We start from the raw sequence: 14,247 nt of genomic DNA on the forward strand, positions 1-14,247 counted from the left end.
GGAGATTGTTGGCCGCTTTGAGACTCCTTAGGGTAGTGATAAAGTGGGATATCAAATCCAAACAATTCTTCTTCTTCTGTGGAACTCCCTCGCCCCCAGAGGTGTGTGGGAGCACCACCATTATTCAGATTTCACCACATGTTGAAGATGTGCCACTTTACCATAGCCTTTGACAGTCACAGGGTTTTGTTTCATGGGACCCATCTCTTTTATTTAATTCACACTGTTCTGTTTCGTTTGGAACCATCTTATACGTTTCATTTCTTTTTATAATGCGCCCTGGGACCTTACGGTAAGAAATGCTACCTGGAACTCTTAGGCTAAACACTACCGCTTGCACAAAGTAGAATAATCTTTCTCCCTTGTTATGACTGGGCATTGGATTTTCATCCTTCTATGTGTCCTGATGAGCATATGAAGTGATTTAGGATGCGACTGGTGAGGGTTGAAGAGGAATTGCTCATTAAAATCCAGATGGCAATGTTCTCCACCGAATGCGATTGTGAAACAAATCTCAAAAAATGAGGTCCGTTCTGTCTGGTTTTTATTTGCCTTTCTTTCTTATAATGAGTTTAATATTTTGTGCACTAAGAGGCCACACTGCCACAATATTAAGTCATTGCATGAAAATACCGAGGCAATCTAGCTGATGACAGATTATGGGAAGAAAAGCGTTTTGTGGTTTAAAATGGAAACAAAGACCTGGCTTCCACGCCTGATGTGCTGCTGTAAAACACAGTGATAGCTGTAAAACAGTAATAACTCTAACTTGCACCCACGTATATGAGACACTTTACATGCATGAGAATTTATGCACTGAGCTTTTTAAACATGAAAGTTTCCATTTGGCTTCACAGATTACTTGTCAGAGGAGTGTCTCTAAGGCGTCGGACACCTCCAGCCTCCTCCTCCTCCTCTTCAAATTTCATCAGCTCAGATGCCTCCTCCATGTCCAGGGACATTGAAATGTCAGGACCAGCAGGAACAAACCTCACAGAGCCAACCCATTCAGTGGAGTTGCCTGTTTGACTTCAGCCATGTGTCCTGCTGATAGCTGTGCCTGGCCCATTCTTCAAAAGAAAAGTTCAGGGTTTGTCCCTTGTTGTATCAACACCTGAGCTTCTGCTTAGCAATGTGTCCTGCTTCTTGTGCACCTGCTGAACCTTGTAACCTGTGCTTTGCCTTATGTAGCCATCTGATTTGAGCATGAAAGCCTATGACGGGGCTAGCGCTTGGAATTCAGGTTCTTCACCTGGCAGTGAAGACCAGGACATTTTATTATCTGCCTGCAACAAATGCAAAAATTGGAAGGCATTTCTTAAGTCAGGGGTGAGGAACCTCAAGTGAGGAACCATCATGGCTTCTCTATTTGGCCCTCAAATCTCTCCCCAGGCCACCCCACCCCACCCCACTGCCCTATGTCCTCCTCATGTGATTTTGCCTGGCTGGAAGGAGTTATTGAGTCGCAATGTCCTCTAATTTGCATGGAGAGAGGATGGAGGGGTTGTTGAGAAAGACCTTATTCTTGAATGGCTGGAATGTAGTCTACTGTGCAAACCTAAGAGTCATATCTGTCATACCACTCACCCTTTGCTTCGAGCCTCACCCACCTCTGGCATGCAAGCCCCAGAAAGTTGTCTATGAAGGAATTTGGCCATTGGGCTCAGAGGTTCCCTCACCCCTGTCCTAAGGGTTTCATTGGCCTCATTTCATGTCCAAGCTTACCCCAGTGCAGTTCATGCTAGGTTTTCAATAGAAATACTGAATGAGATTGAGTGCTGCCATTGACCAGGATGATGTAGGCTGGAGCTGATGTTCAATCAAGTATAATACAGATGAGCCATGGTTCTCTTTCCTTCCCTACCCTTCTCTACAATGATAATGTAGGTGGACAATGACTAATGTCAGCAAGAGAAAGCTCATCCAGTCACACTGATTTCTACTCAAATATATCACCTTTCCTTCTCCATAGCCAGTTTAGGATGATTCTTGCTTTCACTTATTCATCCACTGACATTAAGGGGATTTACTTCCAAGAAAATGTGTTTAGGTTGGGGCAGGATATGTCCTTTCTCTTTCTCCCAACTCTTCTTCAACAAGCTTTTGCTTTCTGCCTGCTCCTAGGCAAGGGGTGAAAACCATCGGAAATGTCCTGAAGGCTTAGATATTATTCTCCCTTCCCATTTCCCACCGAGGGAAATAAAATAGTATTTCTTTCTTTCCAGAACATCTATGTCATGTGAGCCAAGAAAAATAGACCCCAAAATACGGCCTCTGGGTTTCAAATGGCTCATAGCTTTTTGCAACAGAAATGCAAATAAAGGAAACACAACCAGAAGGCTTTTATAAAACAACTTCTTTCCCCCCTCCCGTTTTAAACATTGCCCAGAAAACCTTCGTGGCTGGTGGAATGCTCATGGTATTTATAGAGTCCATATGCAGAAGTACAGTCTCTCTGTAGGAACTGTTCCTTGTCCACAAAGTGACCAAACAACTGAAGAGAGTAACTTATAGACTGGTTCAAGAGTCAACATAACAACATAACATCACTTGGGAAATATCACTTGGGTGCATTTTGACTGAATTCAGATTGTATTTTCATACGGCAGCGATGTTCGAAAGTATGCACTTAAAATCACAGAGGTATCCATTCTTTCTACTGACACCTGCCTACCATATTATCCACAGCTTTCATAGAGAAAAAAAAATCCAAGAGACCAACACTCTAGTCATAGCCGTCCACAGCGGGGGGAAGGGGAGCAGTCACCCCCTGGACGAACCATAATCTCCAGATCCCCAGTTTTCATTTAAAAATAGAGTGATTTTTACTCTATTTTTGTTTGTTTCTAGCATATATAGAACCCAATGAATGAGGCAGAACATACAGACACTATTCTTCTATGCTATTCTTCTAATTTTTCTCTGGAAAACTGGCCTGCTTTTGTCTTCAGTATTTTACTTTGACACACATGCCCTAGAAAAATTCCTGCAGATGCCTATGACTCTAGTGGCAATCACCTGGAAATCACATGTGGTTAGGCAGGTGGTTAGAGATGCATAATAAGAGCCCTGTTGGATCAGCTCAAACTTTCAAATACTCCATCATCCTGCTTCCTACAGTAGCCAGTAATCAGATGCCCCAATTCACATAAGAATAGGCCATAAGTGGGATATAGGTATTCATGATAAATTAACATGTGCCATTAAGGTAAGATGGGGAATATGCAGGAGAAATGATTTTGAGGAGATATGGAGGGTGTTTGTAGAATGTGTACTGTTAAAATGGAAAGAGGTCAAACCATTGCAAGAGGTCTCGGTGGGGTGGGGTGCACATTTTTATTCTTATTTATTTATGATTATTACTTTGTCAAATAAAACTAAATAAAAAAGAAGAATGTTTCAAATGTAAATAAATGTATAAAATACAGTTGACCCTGCAGATACGAACTTAATTCATTCCGGGGGTCCATGTGCAACCTGAAAAGTCCACAAAAAGAGGCACACACATGCGGCGTGATAGAGCACTTCTGCGCATGCATGCGCAGCGAAACCCAGAAGTATACACTTCCGGGTTTGCCGCGTTCGCAACCCAAAAGTTATGTTACCCGAAGGTAACGCAACCCAAGGTACCACTGTATAAATAAAAGAATGAAAGAATCATTAAAAAGAATAGGCCAGAATGAAACAGATTGTGACATTCCAAAACTGACAATAGCTAAAACAACAACTCCCCCCAAAAAACCTTGCAATAGGAAGTACCTTTTTATTCCTTTCCTCTTCCTGTTTCCCAGTTACTGTTAATGTCCAGGGGAACCATAGGAAACTGGTTGAGGAAAGCAATACCTTACTTATTTGCTTATTTGTTTTTTAAAACCCTTCATTGTTTGCATATGCAAAGACCTCACACAGCTTTGTTCCTGTTTCTAATTGGCCTAAGTAAAAAGGATTAGAGAGGTGAACCTTCAAAATTCAACAGGATTGACACGAATAATGGGTATTAGATAAAGCAGTTTGCAGAGGCTGGTTTGTTTGGCTCTCCCCACGGGAGTCCTTTGTATGCCTAACTGGGTTTCACTGAACCATGTTAATTTTTCAGTTGACACAGGCAGCCACAGATGAATCACTATTTTAATCTTTCAGGGAGATCCCTGAATGCAGCAGCCACAGCTACCTTAAGGAGAAAACCGGTCAGCGTCTCACCACTGATTTGAGTGAGAGGTGAACTGCACACATAAAATGTTGCAGACAGCTTAGGGCAAAGGATAAATATGACTCAAAAATTAAGCGCAGATATTTATATAGTCCCATGCACTTTTCACCCTTCACCTGGGCCCTTCTTGCTAGGTCTGACGGAGGCATATCTGGGCTCCCTTACACAAGGAGATGTATCAGAGCCTCTGAAGCTGGAAGAGACCATAGACCAGAAAGTGAAAAAGTTTGCTTTTCGTCACCTTTTGCGCTCCGTCAGTGACTTCCTCCTCAGCATCAGGCTCTGCCCCTTCTCCCTCTCCTTTTCTCCTTCCATTGGTTCATCTGCCCTCCTGCCTCAACGCTGTACAAAGGAAGTTGCATGGATCTGTAGCTCCTTCATGCATAACTAGAACGATGGCACTGTCATCACAGCAGTGGAGGTGCTCTTCTCCTCTTCTCTCACATTACGCTACCCAAACAATTGGACAATCCATATGAATAGTTCTTTCCAAGAATTTAAGCATCTTAGGATCATGTAAACTGGCTGAAAATGGGAAGGATCCAGGGCCATCTATGTGTCTGTCTTTGCACTGGGCTCTCATAGTTCACCCTACAGGGTAGGGCCAGATTTAGGTTTGCTGAGGCCCTAAGCTACTGAAGGTAAAGGGACCCCTGACTGTTAGGTCCAGTCACGGACGACTCTGGGGTTGCGGCGCTCATCTTGCTTTACTGGCCGAGGGAGCCGGCGTACAGCTTCTGGGTGATGTGGGCAGCATGACTAAGCCGCTTCTGGAGAACCAGAGCAGCGCATGGAAACACCGTTTACCTTCCCGCCAGAGTGGTACCTACTTATCTACTTGCACTTTGACATGCTTTTGAACTGCTAGGTTGGCAGGAGCAGGGACCGAGCAACGGGAGCTCACCCTGTCGCGGGGATTCAAACCTCCCACCTTCTGATCGGCAAGCCCTAGGCTCTGTGGTTTAACCCACAGCACCACCTTTATATGTCCAGCTGTCCTTTGTCAACAACAAATTGTCGCTGTTTTTGGTGTTGAATATATGCTATATGGTAATTTATGGACCTAATAGGTATCTAAAGCCATACGCACATAACAAAATGTTTCTTATCTTATATTTTGGAAATGTACATCCAGGGGGTTTTTTTCCTTTAATTTTTTTGGGGGCCCCCAAAAGTGTGTGGCCCTAAGCTATAGCTTGTTTAGCTTATATGTAAATCCGGCACTGATACAAGGTTCCAACCTCACTGAGAGGTGCTCCTCTGAAAGGTGATTAGGGGAAGAAGACTGAGTAGATGCAGAGTTGTCTAATGGAAATGGAATATTAAGAGTTCCCTACTGTTCTGATCATATGGATTTGTATTTCTCGGGTTTGCAATGTATTTTGGGGGCAGCTCACATATGCATGCTCCAAGTGATGATTTGCATGTGTGATGCACCATCACAGATTAATCAGCATAAACTTTCACCTCTCATTCCTTCAAGCGCCATACTTTTCAACAGAGCCAGGGTGTACACATTTGGCTGAGAGCATTTAGTAATCAAATGAAGAGTAATCAGTGTGGGGATGCTAAGGTCATCTGGAGCTAAAAATAGGCTTTTACCTTCGCAGAGCAGCAGGCCAGTTGGAAACGTTCTTTCTGTGTTCAGTACAAATGGAACCTTTTCACTTTCCAGCACAAACAGACCTTTTCTTAAACCCTGAAAAATTTGGCTCTGCAAATTTGCAGCGAAAGCAGGCTATGAATGGAGTGAATTGGCCTGTTCCTGTGACAACATAAACACCCCTCCCCAGAGAAGCTTCTCCTCTGCTTGAATGAATGTATTAACAAACCAAATTACATATGGAGCTTTAAACTTTTTTAAAAAAATATGGACAATCTGCCTGAATTATAGGGGGAGGGGCAAGATTTACCATTGACCGAAAGTTCAGCTTGGTAGATTGTAAATCTGTCATATGGATGGCAAAGCCAAGAGAAAAGATGACACACATCGTAGGTGAAGAACCTGTTGTGACTTCTTTTTAAATATTATGTACACCTCCACCCTTAGTAAGGGGTAAGTCCAATGAGGCCAGTGGGACTTCTTTCAGTAAACACGCTTAGGATCAGGCAGCAACTGATGGCCATCCATGCAGGAAGTCTTTAATAATTTTTCTTAACCTACGTAAATCTCCATGTATACATCATCCAGAAATCTCCGCAGTAACAGCATAAACTGTGCTTAGCAATGGCTTTGATTGTGCAAGTATTCCTCTGTCTAGACACTCTAAGGCAGGTCTGTATTTTTTAAAGAAAATAATGTAATATGCAGTTACAGCATTACGTGACTAGAGAAGAAATAGCTTGCTGGGCCTACAAACTGATCTCAGCATTGTAATAATAATAATAATAATAATAATAATAATAATAATAATAATAATTATTTGCCATGGAGTTTACATTCTGAGGTAAAACTAATTCAACAGTTATAAAAAGTAACATTTAAAGGTTTCTTTTAAAAAAAAATAAAGTACTTATTTATTTTATTTTGATTTCAGCTTCTTTTTTAGGGCAACTGAGATGAAAATGTTGAGGAAGTTACCAAACAAAATGGCACAAGTCATCCTACTGTGCTTTGGCAAACAGTAATTTTCTTTTTGCTCTAGCTTTATTATCAGAACTCTCTGACATATTATTGGAGGAAACAGGATTGGAAGCATGCGTCTCCCCCCTGGTGTGGGACCTAAAAAAGACAAAATTACCCATACCAGGCGAAAGTTCCATCTAGCCTTTTACCGCTGTTTCTGGCAGTGACCAATACCAGTTTTCATGTGGAAAAATAATGGCTCAGGGCAACAAGTCCTTTTCAACCTCCCAACCCCAATTCCGTTTTATGTTTCCGTTGTGTCATTTAGACAGGAACCCTGCAGACAGGGTCTGTCTTCTTTTAACTGATTGTAGGCAAGCTGCTCTCGGTGCCCTTTGGACTTCAGAGAAAGTTAAAAAATGTTCCGAATCAACAAGTAATCAGTAGATTAATCAACTAAAGCTTTAGTTGATTGACTGGTGGGAGCAAATTTTAACTGGTAATTGTTGGGTGTTGCATTAGCCAGGGTCTCACACGGTTTCGGAAAGCTGTTCCTTGCTTCCGTCAGGAACACACTCCCTTCTCTGTCATCCTGTCTGACTAGAGAAGACCTGCTCATCATGAAGGAGAGTACATAACATTCTCATTTGTCAGAAGGCGGCACCTGCCTTCCTTAGACTTTCCATTACTTGCTCTGTGGCTTATAAAAAGAAGAAGAAGAGTTTGGATTTGATATTCTGCTTTATCACTACCCGAAGGAGTCTCAAAGCGGCTAACATTCTCCTTTCCCTTCCTCCCCCACAACAAACACTCTGTGAGGTGAGTGGGGCTGAGAGACTTCAGAGAAGTGTGACTGGCCCAAGGTCACCCAGCAGCTGCATGTGGAGGAGCGGGGAATCAAACCCGGTTCACCAGATTACGAGTCCACCACTCTTAACCACTGCACCACACTGGCTTATAAGCCATTGAGAGGACACTGGAATCTTGTAACCTGTCTTTAGCCCCACCATTACCTCTCTGATTAGGGGCAGAGGAAGCTGTGATATCACTGGCCTATCTAGCTCTGTATTGTCTACACAGACTGGAAGCAGCTGTCCAAGGTTTCAGACTTCTCCCAGCGATACTGGGAGATGCTGGGGACTGAACCTGGGACCTTCTGCAAGCAAAGCATGTGTCTTACTACCGCTGAAGACCTTGGATTCCTCCAAGCTTGCCGCTCCAGTATTCTCTTTTTCAGGGCTCACACTAGGGAAGGTCCATTTGGCTATGTAAGGGCTGACCTGATGATGATGATGATGATGATGATGATGATGCCCACATTACTGGGTTTCCCCATCCAACATCTTATTAAAAACGTCCAATGAAGGAGAGTTTACAACCTCCCGAGGAAGACCTTTCCTCTATAAATAATAATAATTTATACCCCACCCATCTGGCTGGGTTTCCTCAGCCACTCTGGGCGACTCCCAACAAAACATTAAAAACACGCTAAAACATCAGACATAAAAAAACTTCCTTAAGCAGGGCTGCCTTCTGATGTCTTTTAAAAATAGGATAGTTGTTTCTTTCCTTGACATCTGATGTGAGAGCGTTCCACAGGGCAGGTGCCACTACCAAAAAGGCCCTCTGCCTGGTTCCCTGTAACTTCACTTCTCACAATGAGGGAAGCACCAGAAGACCCTTGTTGCTCAGGGGACCTCAGTGCCTGGGCAGGACAATGGCGGTGGAGATGCTCCTTCAGGTACACAGGGCCAAGGCCATTTAGGGCTTTAAAGGTCAGCACCAACACTTTGAATTGTACTCAGAAACGTACTGGGAGCCAATGTAGATATTTTAGGGCTCGTGCTATATGGTCCAGGCGGCAATTCCCAGTCATTTCTAGATGCAGCATTCTAGATTAGATGTAGTTTCCAAGTCACTTTCAAAGGTGACTTTGGACTTTGGACAGTTATGGACAGTTATGAGTCCAAAATGATTCCCAGCCTGTGCACGTTGTCCTTCAGGGGTACAGCTGCTTCATTCAGAACCAAGGAGTCCCTCACACCTGCCTGTCCCCTGTCCCCGAGAAATAGTACTTCTGCCTTGTCAGGATTCAACCTCAATCGGTTGACCGCCATCCCCTCACCAAGAGGCCCTTGATGGGCTACTCATGAGCAAGCTTCTCCCCCACAATAGGGCTGAGACAGAAAAATTATCATTTCAGTGCTATCACAGAACCTACTGAAGATGCCCTTTGCTTCTAGCAATGGGTGGAAACTTCAGTAGATTAAATTTAAAGTTTCCACACAGTTCCACATTGTGCTCATTGTATTATTGCCTGTTATGTAGCACAGGATGATTTTGTTTTGCAAGCCTGGAGACACAGGCTAGTCACTAACTTGTAACAATGGTATGAAGAGCTTTTAGTCACTGTTACGAGCATTAGAGTATTAGAAGTAATAACTCACTAAGGAAGCAAGAGAGGACAATTACATTTGGGTTTGCATAACAGTGGGTGTTATTACTTCTAGGCCTGTAAGAATTTCAGTGGCTGCCTGTTTCAACACAACACAGCCAGTATCAAAATTAAGCCTGGAGTTCCCACCTTTTAGGTGCCCTCATCCAAATGGGACATTTTCCACCTAAGGTAGGACAGTCCAACAGGCAGTGCAAAGGCTGGGGGTGTCCAGTTTTGGCCTCATTCCCCTCCCCATGCGACAAGGCAGTGTGCAGCCCGCAGGTTCCATACCAAAGTACTCTTGTGACCCACTTGGTATGAAAAGTTGGGCTGCCCTGACATAAGGCCTCCTGTTAGGGCTGCCATAAGATACATCCGAGAATCACTCAGAAAAATGGTGTCCAGGTGGATTTTTGCTGAATCGGCAAAATGTCTGGGGAAGCCTGGATGTATGGCAAGTTGGGCTATTTTTATATATTAAAAAATCTTTATAAAGAAAAGAAAAGCAGCAAAACGAAGCTTAACTACTCTGTCCGGTTTTTCACTTTTCAGAATATGGCAACCCTACCTCCTGTGGAAATGTGGGGCAGAAGATATTTAATCAAAGCATTCCTGAGAATCTCCATTTTGAAACCTCTATGGGATTAAAATTGGGGCAATTTAACAGGAGACGTGAAGAGACAGCTGTTAAACAGCTGCTGGTTTGTCATGTGGGCTGCCAGCAAACATTACTACTGCCCATGCACAAAAACACCATGTGCTCCCTGTACACGATTCTCAGTGTTGGAAGAAGCATCTACTAACCACGTCTATGCACTCAGAAATACACATTTAAACCTGAATTTTCATGTAGATTGTTTTTTTAAAGCATAGATAGATTTGGAAAGGGCATGAACAGACTTATGAATGAAAGCGTGTGAAAGTGACACAGACCTAAAATAGACTCACCCACCCCACTTCTCAAGAGGAAAGATTGATAAATCACTGTGATGTTTCTGTAATATCTACAAATATAGAAACAGGGAGTAGCAAGCTGGAATTTTTAACATTAGCTTTATATCACAACATGCATATACTGCTTAATCTCAAAGCACTTGCCAAATAATGCACAAACCAAAGAAGGAGCTATCCTTTGAAATTTTCACTTATCTGAAGTTTGCAATGCAATTAAAACTGCACAAATCTTGAATCAGCCACCAGGTACCCTCCCACAAAAACACTGGACGACCAACCCCAATCAATCTGGGAAGGAAAGTCTTCACATTTGTGCCCCTCTAAATGTGCAATCAACATTTTTCAGTAGAGGATGGCCATATCTGTATATCTATCACATATGATAGAATATCTACATCCCATTAAAATCTTCTCTGTATTTGTCAACGTACAACAGATGGCACCTTTCTGGGATCATCTCTGCGAAATTAAATTTGAGGGATCCTAGTTTCACTGCTTTATACCCATCCTGATTCAAATTTGAAAATCTGAGTCTAATTCAAAAGCCACCTGGAAAAGCACCATCAAATATTTCAAACAATACTCTAGCAAGGAAGTTTATTGCGACATGGCAAAACAATTGCACTGTTGCATTGTTGCACCATTGTGAGTGCATAGCAAATAAGCGCACGTTTTAATGGCACTCTCATGAATCATTCAGGGGCATAGCTGTCAACTTACAGATTTGAAAATAAGGGACCAGCAGCCTTGAAAATAAGGGACCAGCAGCCAAAATAAGGGACCTGCAGCCTCACCTGTTCCAGGCACTCCAGTCTTCCTGTCCTCCTGCAGTCTGGTCAAACTCATGCTAGTAGCTCCGAGAACACTGTCCAACCAACTTTGTAACCAGAGCTTCAACTGAATAGAATCTGAATCACATGCACCACAAGGCCTATGCAGCCTCAACTTAAGATGGCTCCCCAGCCTGGCTTTGCACTGCAAAGTTTGCAGCAGCACGTGCAACAAAATGGCGTCCAGCATTCAAAAAACCCCTCAGCTTCCATTAACTAGCCACACACAAGGCATGCAAGCTCCCCCCCCCCGCCAGTCGTTCTTAGACTTTTTCTTGGGTGAGCAACACAGCCAAGTGACACAGTTGGAGCCTCCCTCCTCCCTGGCCGGCAGGGAGGGAGGGAGAGGAGCTGCTTCCTTTGAAATTTAAGGGACATCATTTAAGGGACATTTAAGGGACATCCATCAATAAGGGACAGCAGTGGGACATGGCCCTGGAATAAGGGACTGTCCCTTCAAATAAGGGACACTTGACAGCTATGTTCAGGAGTGGAGTTGCCTGCGATTTACTTTGAGGAGTTCCTGCTTTTAAATAGCTCCAGGGTAGGAAATATGGAGGCAAGTGTGTAGCAAGCAGGGGCTGTACATGGGCAGACAGGGAATTTATCCTCTTATGGTTCTGGAACAGTCTTCCTATCTGCCTTTGTTCCTTATGTAGAATTAGAGGAACCACGCAGAAGATACGCAAAGCTCCACCAGGGCCGTGTGCATGTATTACTGTATGCAAGGTCAGAAAAAGCATGAAAACCTTGTACTCAAGGCAATATTCAGTTTCCGGAAAATTTCAGCTTTCATTACGTTTTTCTAACAGGGAATTCTGCCCCTTATGGCTGCAAAAAGGTATTTTCAGACATGTACGGATCCTGGCTTTGTACTTAAAGATCTGCACTAGCAGCTTTATCGGCACTAAATTATGCACAGCGAGGATCTAGAAATCTCCCCATTATCCTTCCAGGCAACAACAGTTGCTGGAAGATAAACAAGACAGGATGCTCATAGAGAAAAGTAGCCCCACCAGATCCAGTTGGCTTAAAATTTTGCTCAAAACAAAAATGCCATGACCCCAAAGTTTCCCTGCTGCTCATATTTGGGGCCTTACCAGCCAGGGGTGCATTCCACCCAGAAAAATATGTGCATGTTCCTCCATGTTGACTGAGATGTAGTGGTAGACACAAGAAGTGAGTCCTTTTCAGTCCTGACTCCATAGCTGTGGAATGGTCCTCCTCAATGAAACCACTCTAACCCCATCATTACATGCATTCTGCCCTGTGGTTAAAACCAGGCTTTGTGGGGAGCTCTCTGGGGAAAGACAGTGTCTATTGTGACTTGTCATCTACTGCAATTATAGTAATTTCGCTGTTTTCTGTCTCATTGCCCTATTTTACTGTGTTTTCATGCTATTTGTTTTAAATGTGCTGCTCTTAGCTGCCTTGGGCTCTTGAACAGACAGTTTTAAACCAATAAATACATTTTAACCTAACATAATGTTCACAATCTTCCCAGCACCATCCAACTCAGCAATTCAAACGGACTCAGGTTCTTCATTACATAACAAAACTCCTCTCCCCTTTCAGCATTATGCTAAACAGAGGTGTTTTTGTGGTAAAATCAACTGTGATCCATCAGATTATTTCACTTCCCTTCTAGGATATTTAAAGTGCAAGCCGGTACATGTCTATTTAGATGTAAGCACCCTTTGTTCAATTAACTTACTCCCAGGTAAATGTGCACAGGTATGTTTTAAGTTTTCAGTAAAATTCATGGTGGTCATCTGAATAGATTTCTGGGTGTCGAGAAGTGAAGTTTCAGACAGTGCTCTGAGCATTTCACTGCATCACTAGCAAAAACCCTAGGACCCAAACTCTGAAATATGAAAGAAGTAAGTAAACAAAGCAGAAATGCACAAAATAAGCATGTTTACATACATTTGCTTAATTTGCACAGCTTGTTGAATTCAGCTCTTAGTGCAGAATTTGGAAACTGCCTTGCACCAGCTCAAAGAGTTTGTCCATGTAGCCTAGTATTGTCTTCTCTGGCAGCAACTATCCAGGGTCTTAGGCAAAAAAAGGTATTTCCCATCACCTGCCAAATGATCATTGTAACTGGAGAAGCCAGGGATTGGAGACTTCTGCATAATGCTCTAGCACTGACCTATGACTACTTTCCTAAAAGTCTTAAAGATTAAAGAACAATAATCATATTGTAAATAAACACAGCCCTAAACGTCAGCCTTAATTAAAGCAAAACAAAACATAACTGTTCTTACCTTGTGGTGTGACTGTGCGGAATCCTTCAAAGCACGGAAGTGAGGGAAAATGAAATCCTGTTTTCCATCACAGCCTTTTCATGAGACTCTGTGGGTGTTGGATAGGGGAAAGGACAATGTTAACAGTGAAGCAAGCTTTTGTCTCTCAAGGACAGCACATAATACAGGGTATTGATGGAGGTTGGGTGTATAGCCCCATATACCTCATATGAATAAAGACACTGTTTAACAATTCACCCATGTGAAAGAATGCATCTGACAATGCTTCCAAGGAGCTGAGGCAGATAGTCGTGACATAAAATCTGACAAATTGCCGGGTCTAGATGGCATCCGCTCAAGAGTTCTCAAAGAATTCAAACGCGAACTTGCTGATCTACTACCAGAAACATGTAACTTCTCCCTCAGATTAGCCTCCATATCCTGAGGACAGGAAAGTAGCCAATTCGACACCAGTTTTAAAAAAGGGATCCAGTGGGGGAATTCTGGAAAATACAGGCCGGTTAGCAAAGCATATGTCCCAGAGACTTGGTGGAAAGCATTGTTAAAGATAAAATAACAGACATATAGAAGAACAAGCCTTGCGGAAGCACAGCCAGCATGGCTTCTTCAAGGGGATTCTGCGAGGGAAGTACTTTCTTATGAACCCATTAAGAGTTTTTTTGAGTGCATCAACAAGCAGGGAGGATTGCCTGGTGCCTTCATTACATACCTTTTGGCACCAGGTATAAACATTTCTCTGTAATCAACCCTTTGGCTGATTGACATGGCCTTTGAAATGTGTTTGCGGGAGGGGGGGTCATTGGTTTGTTTTCATTTATTATATATTTTGTGTTCTCTTATTACGTTGTAGACTCCCCTGTGATCTTTGGAAGAAGGGTGGTATACAACCACCCTTTATTTTAATAAATAAAGATACAAGCGGGGGGGGGGGGGGTTTCAGCCAGAACTCACTGGAACTGAATTCCAGCACCTCTTTGGTGCAT

The 14,247-nt window shown here is 43.0% G+C and overlaps 1 protein-coding gene across 4 annotated transcripts in view; it reads right to left on the reverse strand.

Annotated features, from left to right (window-relative positions):
- RAB27B (RAB27B, member RAS oncogene family) overlaps positions 1–14,247 on the reverse strand; it is a 111,640-nt gene that overhangs the window by 54,043 nt on the left and 43,350 nt on the right. For 3 of the 4 annotated variants that reach the window (XM_081881708.1, XM_081881709.1, XM_081881711.1), the window contains one exon: positions 13,267–13,352. The gene's annotated coding sequence lies outside the window, so the exon portion shown is untranslated. Of the gene's footprint in view, positions 1–13,255; positions 13,353–14,247 lie in introns of all 4 variants that reach the window. The other variant, XM_081881710.1, reaches the window with a different exon arrangement.

Source organism: Podarcis erhardii, assembly GCF_964252035.2.
Source record: "Podarcis erhardii genome assembly, chromosome: 11".
NCBI lineage: Eukaryota > Metazoa > Chordata > Lepidosauria > Squamata > Lacertidae > Podarcis > Podarcis erhardii.